Consider the following 12142-nt stretch of genomic DNA (forward strand, 5'->3'; position numbering starts at 1 on the left):
ATATCTCTTTTAGTTCCTGCCAGACTTCTAGTCCCAGATTATAATACAGAAGTCCTAGATCCTTCCTATCAAATTTGGTTGCCAACATTTTCTTAAAATCTTGAATTATTTCTTCATTACCAGTTAATATAAGAACATCTACATATAGAAGAGTGATAAAAATTTCATCTTTCTCTACTTTGATGTAGATATTGGGATCTGTTGTGCTTTTCCTAAAACTCAACCTTTGCAAGTATGCATCCATTCTAGCATACCATGCCCTAGGAGCTTGCTTGAGGCCATAAAGTGACTTCTTCAATATGTGAACATGAGTCTCCCTATCCTTTACTCTGAATCCAAATGGTTTCTCTATGTAGACTTATTCATCTATGTTACCATTCAAGAATGTTGTTTTGAGATCCATTTGATGTACCTTCCATCCCATTGTTGTTGCCAGAGATATTAGAGATCACATCATGGTATACCTTGTTGTGGGGGAAAAGGTCTCTTCATATCCAATGCCTTCTTCCGGATAGAAGCCTTGAGCCATGAATACAACCTTGAATTTGTCTATGATTCCATCTCCATCATGCTTGATCTTATACAAGCACTTAGAGGTTACCATTGATTTGTTTCTTGACATTGGGAGAAATTTACATACTCCATTCTTCATAATATATTGGTATTCCTTGTTCATTTCATTCTTCCATTCTTATTGTTTGGTTGCTTCTTCGAAAGTGGAAGTTTCATCTTCAATGAGCTTTGACATGTATGTTGCATATCCTGGCTATATTTTCGGTTTCTTTCTTTGCCTGAATCTTTCTCTTGGGGTGTGACCTTATGCTTCTTGAAGTGTAGAAGTTAACTAGTTAGGTATATTTCTTCTTTCATGGAGAGATATTGGTTCACTGAGACCTTCTTCTTCATGATGAGGAACTTCTTCTTTGTTATTAAGTTATTCCTCAAACATAGGAAGATTCTCCTCATCAGAATTGGATGGGTGATCTTTATATTTCTTGAAGGAAATGATCTCATAAAAAATTACATATCTGCTTACTTCTATTTGATGTCCTTATTTTATGTAGATCCTGTAAGCCTTTGAAGAGTTCCTATATCCAGAAAATATTCATTTCTTGCTTGTAGGATATAGCTTATTTATTTTTTCCTTGGGAATGTGAATGTATACAAGACACCCAAATATCCGGAGATGACCAATATTTGGTTTCTTCCTAGTGAGGAATTCTTATAGAGTTATATTACCAAGTGACCTATGAGGACTTGTATTTTGAATGTATACTACAGTCTCTGTTGCTTCTCCCCATAGGAATTTCAGTAGATCTTGGTCATGGAGCATAGCTTTGACACCTTTTTCTATAGCTCTATTCTTTCGTTCAACTACTCCATTTTGCTTGGGATTGTATGGAACTATAAGCTTCTCCTTAATCCCAATCTCCTTACAGAAAGAAATGAGTTATTTATAAGTATACTCACTGCCATTGTCTGACCTTAGAATAATTATCTTTATTTTTGTAAGATTTACTATCTCTGCCTTGAATTATTGAAATTTTATGAATACTTTGTTCTTGGATTTAAGTAAATAAACCCAAGTTTTCCTTGAATGAACATCAATGAAAGTAGCATAATATAGATTACCTCCAAGTGATTTAGATGTGGGGCCACATACATCAGAGTGGATGATATCTATAATCTCTTGAGCTCCAGATGTACTATTTTCAAATGTTTTCTTTGCGTTCTTTATCAGAGCATAGCCTTTGCAAACTCCTTCATGGTATTCTTTGAGATTTGGTATTCCATTTACAATGGAGCTTAGAGTTTTCAAGGTCTTGTAGTGAATATGACCCAATATTCTATGACAAATTTCACATCGACTTATCTCAATGTGGACAAGCGCTTGATTTATAGGAGATGAGATTTTATAGAGTCTTCCTTCTCGAAGTCCAATGGTTCTTTCTTTTTTAATGCTGGAATATTTAGCCCAAACCACTACTTTATCGTCTATAAAATCAAATATATCTCATTTTTCTTATACTGATGAAACAAAAATAAGATTTTTTCACAAACGTAAAACATATAGGATGTTGTTGCGATGAATGTTACCTCCTCCTTCTAGCTCTGTTGATGTAGATCCAATGCCTTTTACCAGATAGATCTTGTTGTCACCAAGCTCCAGAGAGTATGAGGACTTCCCTTTGGATAGGGTTTTGAGTTTCTTGTGATATCCAGTCATGTTTCATGTAGCTCCACTATCTATCACCCATGTATTTTCATCTTGAATGTTTTGGTTAGGGCCGAGAACAATCCGTCATTCTTTGAAGATTTGAGATCTTTGGAAGAGAAGAGACTATTCCATACTTCTTTGAAAATTTGCTTGACAAGACTTGATAATGATGAACATTTCTTGTCAAGATTATTCTTAATAGAGTTGACCTTCTTCATGCCTTTTGCGAACCATAGCTCTAATACCATGTTGAAGAGTATAAGGCAACATGACATTAATGATTCTTCTAACCATGATAACTTCTTATGATGTATTTTTACTTATTAGGATTATATTCTTCTTCTTATTATTATTGTGTGTTATTCAATCATCAAACAACTACAAAAAAAAGAAGATAAACAAGATAAAAGTACACAAGATGTAAGATCCAAGCCAGGGAAAAACCTCTCCTCTTGAGAGGAAAACCCTTCAATCTCTTCTTATAAATTCTTTATTGATGGATACCAAGACCCTTAATCAACACTAAAACCCTTCCAAGAACAAGACCAGCTTGTCAAGAATGTACTTTCTTCACTTCTTTTTAAACCCAATATAATATCTTCTAGAAACACTACTTTTACCACTAGCCACATAGTTTCAGCCCTAGCTGAAGATCTGCGACTTCGACCGCACACGTCTGGACTAGAACTGCATCTTATTTTCCTCAAGATGCCTCGCTTGACCTAATTTGTCTTTTGGATCTAGAATGGGAATTTGTAGGCCCTTCCTTCAACTCTTTTTCATTAGATTGAACCTCCACACTGAAGCCCTAGTGAAAAAGATACAAAATTTCAACCCTCTTCTTCGCACGTGTGGAGAGAAAGAGAGATAGAGGAATCCAAAACACTTCTTCTCTTTCTTCTGTCTTCTTTGCTTGCCAGTTTTTGCTTCTTCCTTCACATGAGAGAGATATGAATGAATGTGTCCAAATGAAGTCAAACTATCTTATATATACAAGTCTTCCATGGGTACAAATTCCAACTTGTAGGTCGACTTGGTCTTGGAAGGCTCAATAAAATACAAAAAATAAATCTTTTTACAATTTACAAGATGCTCGATGGGTCTTCATATTATGAAAATGTCCCTGTTTGACTTCTTGACCTAGAACAATCTTAGAAGCACTTTCAATTAGTGCTTGACCTATAAAGCAAATTTCTTGGGCAAGAAACCCAAGCTAAAAAATAATAATAATCGTTTTTATTTATTTTACAAAATACAAGAATCAAAAGTACATATCATATTCATGAAGACTGAACCTAGTTACCAATTCTTCAACAATGTCAACTTTGCCTTGCTATTTCGAGATAGAAATGGTGTGATAGGATTCATTTTTGGTTTGATATTTAGATTTCCATAAGTTTTTGGATCCGAGAGATGTGTTCTCATGTATATAGCAAGTTGGGGGTGGAGATAGATTTCTCTAGGAAGCCCTCAATAGGTGGGTGGAGACAATAAAATTCCTCAAGGGATGGTGAAGGAATTATGAGGCATCTTATCTCAGTTTTGTTTTGTGATCTCATCATCAGTTTATGTGAGATCATGGTATGGTGATGGTGGATATGGTTAAACCTATGGATTCCCTTCATTTTTTATGGATTAGTTTATCCCATCAGATCCCATATTCACGCTTGGAATATGGCATGGGGGTGACTGGTTGAAAGAAATATTTGGTTCAATTCAATATATGGTCCAGTGGTATGAGGAAGTCCTTGACTTGGTTTGATTTTACATATGGTTAATAAGTGCTAAATTTCTCTTGTATTCGATTATTAATTATACTTGTTATTATGTGTCTTTCATGGTTGTTCTATCATTGTTATATATCTTGTTATATCCTGGTTATAAGCATGGTTTTATGGCAGACTCAAGTTAAGGCTCTTATCATGTTTTTACTTATGAATATTTGGTTAATGAATGCATGACCTAAATGGTGTTATGATAGGTTTTGTAAGAAGGCATTGATACTTCTTGTTAATATTTAGATAAGTTTCAAATAACTTTGCTCATATATGCATTCATGACCTATAGGTTTCATGTTTACCATGTATTTGGTAGAATGTGAGTCCTAGTTGGGAGAGGTCAAGTCAATTCCTCATTCAAGCTTTCGTTTAGAACCTTTGTCTCTATGTTATTTATCATTTCTGGAAGTTTCACGCAGTTCTGGGCAGAGGCCTGAGTCCTAGACCTAAAAAAGTGGCTCAAAATTTAGGGTCACTAGCATAGATCTAACTCGAAAAGACCCCCGTCACTAGAAAGCAAGCATGTGGGAGTGATTAGAGAGTTTCGGTCACTTGGAGGCCTTGCCAAGGGAGAGACTATGTCTCTAGGTCAGTGAAAAATAAAGGTGACTCAGGGGCTAGACACCTGGAGGGGTTGGGTTTCTACTAGAGGGAAGTCTTATCAAAGTAACATATCATCTCATGTTTAGCCCAGGAAAGCCTGTTAAATGGGTAGATATGAAAGGAGTTGATGTTACAAGGTTGTATCAAATTGGGTTGCACTCTCTATGGGAAAAAACTAATATTGTCAAGGTTATGGTTGTCATGCATGACCATGGTATACAATTTGTATGGTCATGCATGATGTTATTGTATTCATATTCATATGAGTATACATCTAAAGGCCAATGTGGATTTTTTTTGCAAATGAGATAAGCCTCCCTAGAATGTCAATGAGGTATGGATTTGGTTTTTGTATCTATTTTGTTTATCTGACATAGTATACTTAGAGGAAGAAGACAATCAAAGATGATGAGAAAAATGGTAGACTATAACTCCCATGACTCTCCCTACAGATCAGTTGGGCAACAAGGAGGAGGTTATTCTCTTGCTATAGCAAATACATTAAGAATTTTGAGGGCAGAGACCAAGAGTCACAAATCAAAAAATGACAAGTTGGCTTGGGCTTAGGAAAGACGTGGAAAGGCTCAACAAAAGTAGGTAGAAGTCAATGCGGTGATTCTTCAGAGCTTGTCATAGTTGTAGAGACATGGATAGTTAAGGACTAGTCAAGAGGAGGAAGATAAAACCTTGATGAAAGATATGAAGACCTTGATGATGTATAAAAAAGAAAGAGACCCTTGGGAGTATATATATTTTGGAGATGTGTCAATATTTATGCGGGATGTTGATGCTCACAAGAAGATGTCATGATGAAAGACCATTGCAAAGGTAATTTTGGTTTCTTATTTTTTGAATAATATTTGGATGGGCTTATACAAAGCTACGAAGGGAAGAGTTATGGATGTCTTCCAAAACTAATGCACATATAGCATGATGAATGATCCTTCAGGAACCATGGCATGACAAAGGCAACATGGCATGAAGGAAGATAGGATTTGGACTAATGGATCACTTTCCAATGAAAGGAATGATGACATGATTGACTCATAGATGAATTCGATGGATTTTATATACCCTAAAAATAAGTCTCGAAAGATGTAGACTCTATGACAAGGAATAAATTCATGACATCAAAGGAAGGAGTTCTACAAGAAATTGGTTGTCTTGTGATCTCCACCTAAACAATAGTGGGAAGAAAGTCCCTAGTCAAGAGGAAGCCTATAAGAGTCCTTGATTAAGAGGGAGCTTTGGTATATTCCTTTTATGTAATGGGTTTGACATCCCTCTTTAAGAGGGAGTACAAAATATGGTTCTTTGATTCATGTGCCATGCACTAGACCAAGACTAACAAATGTAAGTCTTAGTGAAGGCCATGAGGAGAGATAGAAACATCATTATTATCTTCACCTGGGAAGATAAAATAAAGGATTGGATAAGCATGCAACATCCAACACTCTTTGAGAATGTGGTATGGCATCCAAGATAAGAGTAGTCATAGAGGATAGATATTGTTTGAGGATTGGGAATCCAAGACAAGAATAGGCTTGGTGGAACATACTTTGAGAGAAACTGAGTGGGGTATGTTCCGAGAGAGAGAATGATGGAAATTTCAATAAACCATTGGTCTCCCCCACATTGTTCTCTAATCTTGTGGATAGATAGATATGTTAGTCAAGGCCTTGCTATGTTACAATGCTAGAGGATATGATGCTATGAAAATAGGTTATGAATCTGACTCTTCCTATGAGAATGCTTCATATTTAGAATGTTGAAATACCTTGTATGTATTATGAATACCTCCCCAGTTAAGAGGGAGTGTTAAAATATGTAACTAGATTCAGTCTTCATAATGACATATGTAATCATTATTTTATGTATTTAATGAAAAGATAAAATAAAATTTATTATTGTGAGTCTTGAGTGATGGGTTTCGTGCTCAAGAGAATTTATTTTACAGGTCAAATCACCCATTGAGTGCTTCTAGGTTTTTTATAAAGTTATTGAGTTATTTTCATACATGGATGACCCTTTCTCGACATGTTACATATTGTAAAGAAAATTACTTTAGTCAAATTAGAGTCGAAAGACCCTCCAAGACAAAGTCAACCATAGAAGCATCAAGTTGGCATAATGGAGCAATAAGTTGGCCTAATAGGAGGCTCAAGGAAGCCTATATATAGGGCCCTCAATCTCATTTTGATAACATATTCACATTCATAAAAGTTTGATCATAAATAAGCAAAGAAGTGCAAAGAAGAGGAGGTCGAAGGAAGAAGAAGAAGTTGAAGTTTTAGGTTTTCTTTTGGCCTACTTATCTCCACACATGCAAAGTAATTAGGGCATATATTTTTTCCATAAATTCAAGTTGCAGAAGAAAATTTAGGTCACCAAAAGAATTGTTCTGAAAGTGAATTTCTATAAGAGAAATAATCTACCTAAGAAGAGAATCGAAGTTGTAGTTGAAGTTGTAGTAGAAGTTGCAGTAGAATTTGCAGTAAAAGGGGTAGTCAAAGTTGCAGTTTCTGGGCAAGTTGAAGCTGTAGTTGTTGGGCTAGTCAAAGGTGCAGTTGTAGGATAGGTTGAAGTTACTGGAAAGAGGACCTACTAAAAGAAGGAGCATTGACTTGGACTTGGAAGGCTTCTTGGTAAAGATTCCAGGTCTTGGAATTCATAAATTGAAGATTCTATAAGAAAAAAAAATTGTTGGGTTTTCCTATCAAGCTTGGAGAGGTTTTGGCCTTGGTTGATCACCTACATCTTCTGTCTTTTGTCTCATTGTTCTTTATGGTTTGGTATCTATGTGATGAATAAATAACACAGAATAATAATTAAGTACAAGAAGAACCTAATTAAGAAACAAAAAATTCCTCACAAGAAATTATCATTATAAGTGAAATAACCTAATATCTCTGCCCTAGACTTTTGAACAATAATTATGCCTCTTGTATTCATAAATTTTCATAAAACATGATGGAAGAAATCTGCCTCTTCTCCACATTTCAATTTATGTTGAAAAATAATAAGGACATGTAATGAACAATACTAACTACCTAGCCTATTAGTTATTCCTCTATTTGAACTTGAAAGGAGTCCTATATAAACCCCCCATTGAGCTCTTGATTGGTGGGGGCTGTCCCATATATTTTTATTTTTATGTACACTATTCCAAGGGATTCATTTCCATTTTAGTCATTTGAAATCCCTATATTTACAAGGAATAAAATTTCTTGAGGTCATTATTGTTTCCTCCAAATGCTAGCAACCCTAAATATGGCCAAAGAATAGGATCCCTTTATTTTCTAAATCATTCATCAAAGGTGGCATGGGGTCATTAATTAAGGTGATCAAATTTTTTATCTTATCAAATTCTGCCAGCATGGGGTAATTAATTAAGGTGATCAAATTTTTTAGCTTATCAAATTCTGTCAATATTATCTTTTGTCGACCACATCAATTCACATAAGAAAATCATACAAACGTCATTCAAACCACTTCTAAGGTAGAACCAATCACATAGAATAAAAAATTATTATATGAATAAAGAAGCATAGGTCATAAAATCCACATTGGTCATAAAAAAGTATGAATATTCTTCGTGAATTTTATTTGAAGATAGAAAAAAAAAGTACAAAATTAGACATGTGATGACCCATAGAATTAAGAAGTAAAATACATATGGAAAGGTGAGACATACTATTAGTAAATAAAAATATTATAAGGATTATCCAAAAGCTGCTATAAAATTTTTCTTACAAGAATATAAGAATAAGTGGAAATATCAAATAATTCAAGATTTTTTATGTTTATTTTTTTCACAACTCTATTATTCAAATGCCCTCAACACCCAAACGAATAATGTGGAAAGTTTATCATTGAGGTTATCTTCCTTGTGGCTAAGAAAGGGCACGAAAATGACACCCTTATTTCTTTCAATGCAAGGGGTTTGTACTTCATAGATATTGAATGTTTTATGCTTGAGATGGGACTTTCATATGATAGTTGTGTGTTTGATGAAGGTGAAATAATAATTTGGCATTCAATCACGAAACCTATTGAATATGGATATTTTATTTAATATTTTGGTGGTGGATAAGTAAACTAATTGAGAGGTACCCTAATCTAAAATTAAGATATCAAGGTTTGATATATGCAACATGTAGTTAATTGTAGTTCTCATACTAAGTACTTTTCTCCATGTTTTTATGGTATGGGTTTTTTTTTGGTTTTATCCCCTCTATGAATTCAAGGTCATTTTTATGACTTTCTTGAGATTCCTTAGTGAGATGGGTATTTTGTTGGAAGAAAAGCATTCTCCATTCCCATATCAAAACTTGTTTTACCATCTCCTTTTGTGTATTAGAGCCCCTTCGCCATTTTTGGTTCTATTCTTGGTCTTATCTACCATCATTTTTATTAGTTATATAAGTTCTTGGCCTTTCCTAAGTTGATGGTGCTCCATAATTAGGATAACTGCATTTTTATATTTGTGGTGGTGGGCTAGGTAACTAGGGAGAATGATTATATAACTGGGAAAGATACTATATCATCATCCTATATTTAATTCCTATAACCCATATGAATTATGGACTCTTTCACTATTTGATATTTCTTGTATAAGAAAAATGGGGTGGCTTTCACCATTATTCCTTTGGTGGGACATGTTCTTCTATTACATCTTCATTTCAAGTGGCCTTGTGTTGATTCTTGGTAAGAGTCTATTTTCAATCATAAAAACTATTAGCTAGGCCATTGGATCCATATATAGTATGAGGAAAAATCTAAAGGCACACCCTTAGCTCCTAATCCATTTCATCCTAGTGAGACTCTTGAACTCCTAACTACATTTCAACTACGTGTAATTAAGGCTACCTAGACATTTTAGCTTCAATTCTCTAAGGATACTGAGAGGAAGATTGAAAATATGGAGAGTAAAGTGAAATAGAAAAGATTACAAAACACCAAGGGACAACTAGAGGAAAGATTGAAAGACTAGATTCACGGTTCTAATTATTTTCAAATGAGGGACAACAAAATTTTATAACTTATGGAATTAACATTGGATCAACAAGGTGTTTATTATGAAAATGGTTAAGAAGAATGGTAGCCAATAGAATTTTGTGTAGGACAAACTCCATGTCATGAACTAGAAATTTGATAGTCTTCGTTTTTTATTTTTAATAGTAATGAGTAGATTCTGCTAGGAACAATTGGTAACATCACAGAAATGATTGCAACTATTCCACCTAGTAGAACCAATATTTCATGAATGCCACAAGGCCAACATGTCTCTGGGAATTTGAACCCAGACTACTTTGTAGCAAAAATCGTGAACGATACCACTTGATCTAAGTTCCTTTGATAAATTTGATATTGTTTGTCAGGAAGCATTTAACATTGAAAAATCCAATTACTATTCCTATGAACTTCCAACACTTGTGCTTCTTAAATGGAGCATTAAAAAAGGAGCTTTCCTAAACAAGCACAATAGACATTTATGATAATTCTTCATCCTTATATTGGTCTCTATTTAGAGGGAAAATCATCTATCTTCTTTGTCATTTTTTTATGCTTGATTTTATGTTGATGGCTAGATAGGAGGGAAATTATCTCAATTAGTAGATGGTATTAAAGACGTTAATCTATTTAGTATCTATTTAATACTTTTTAATGTAGAAATGTAATTACGCCGTAAGGCGTTTCCCTTTGAAATCAACTTTCCTCTTGGGTTACGTGTACATTTGTGAGCCTTTGATTTCAGTGTTAGACGATGAAAATAATCTTACCCATCCAAATGATTAGACGGTATACTATGCGACCCAATAGATTGATGCTTGTACTTCCAGGTGCTTCTCCGTGTACGCTACTTCCAGGTGATTCTCCGTGTGGAGACCTTGCACTTTCCCTGGCTCGGCGATACTATATTCCAGACCTTGGATCTATGGAAATTGACTTCAAGAAACCCTTCATATCAATGATAAGGTAGCAAATGATATTCTGACCCTCAGAACATACCGAGTCTGCTACATGACCCATGAGATGATTCCAGGAGGTCTCGATTAGCCTAAAAAGGGCTTGGATTATCACCACTAGATGCCTTGGACTGTCAGCGACCCCTCATCCATGATGATCTCCTCTTTCATTTTACTGATGAAGAATTAGTCTCTTCCCTCAAAGAATTAGATAAATCCATGAAAGAAGTTGAGGAAGAAGACATGGAGCTCCGAAAATTGGAAATTGAGGACAAAAATGGCAAATGGCTTGATGGAATCCATGAGAAGTATGAGATTCTCAGAATCCAATTCAAGGAGAAGCTGGAAGGGTTGTCCTTCCCGAATGAGAAGAAAAATACAGAAGGTATTGCTAGCTGAAGGTGTGAGAGTGAAGCATATCAAAAGTGGGGAGGATGTTCAGGTGCCCAGAAGATTGGTTGCCATATTCCTCTTCATGAGGATGGCAGATTTTATTGATCAGCTATTCAATTTTTAGGACGTTGTGTTTGAAAACAAATTACAGCATATAAGGGGAATACATGGACTGCTCTCTGGCCTGGGGATGGTAACCCTGGGCTTTGGATGAATTCCATTTCTCGAAAGGGAGCTCTCTATACTGTAATTGTGAGGGAGGAGAAGCTGCTCCAGAGAGATGAAAGGAATCAGAAGAATGAAGAAGAGAAGAAGAAGAGGGGTTTTGAAGAAATAGAGCTTGTGATCCCCCGTGTTTGATCACTACAGAGCTCCATCAGATCAGGTGACTGCCAGAGATTTCTATTGGGAAGCTGTTTGTATGCCCCGTGGGGAGAAGACCCATGAGAAGGCGGAGACCCTTCTTGCAAAAGCCTATGAGCTTAATCCTTTCATAGGAGAGCCCCGTGTTGTTCTTACTTAGATATACAATTCCCAGGGGAGATATGATGAAGCAGATAAGGAAGCAGAGACAGGTTTGAGGCTAATGTTAGAGTGGGGTACAACTTGGGAAAAGAGGATGTCATGGGAGGGGTGGATTGCTTGGACAAGGGTGTTACTGATGAAGGCCAAGGAGAAATCGTGGCCTCACACCTCCTGGGGGATCTTGAATTTAGGCCTTGTCAAGTAAGGCCAGAATTTCAGATATTAATGTTATTTTGCAGGTTGGGGGATCTTAAAGTTAGGCCTTGTCAAGGGCAGAATATCAGATATTAATGTAATTCTGCAGGTAATAATTTTATTTTTCGCTTAAATTTGCTGTTACATAGTAAAATTTATGAAAACATTTTTATGAAAACGAGTGATGTTTCATTCATTAATTTTAAAGTTTGAAAATACTGTTGATATTTATTTTAAAATTCATCTATAATTTCCTTAAAACATTTCAAAGTCAGGCATTACCCCTTTTACTATTACCAAAATAATCCACCTTTGCCTTCACTCTTTGCTTCTTGATGATGCTTTCTTTATTTTATCACTTATGCATTCTGCTGGAAATTTTAAGGATTGAATGCAAGTGGAGATAACACAACAGGCAAGGACGTATACCAGGAAGTGAGAGGAGAGGATTCATTATATCC

At 35.3% G+C, this 12142-nt stretch overlaps 1 pseudogene; it reads left to right on the forward strand.

Annotated features, from left to right (window-relative positions):
* The window catches only part of LOC149194510 (uncharacterized), a 33795-nt pseudogene extending 22058 nt beyond the window's left edge, over positions 1-11737 (forward strand).
* The last annotated feature ends 405 nt before the right edge of the window (positions 11738-12142 follow it).

This window comes from Pinus tabuliformis, chromosome 2_2 (assembly GCF_031772625.1).
Source record: "Pinus tabuliformis cultivar Carrire ecotype Pingquan chromosome 2_2, CPIR1, whole genome shotgun sequence".
In the NCBI taxonomy this organism is placed as follows: Eukaryota; Viridiplantae; Streptophyta; class Pinopsida; order Pinales; family Pinaceae; genus Pinus; species Pinus tabuliformis.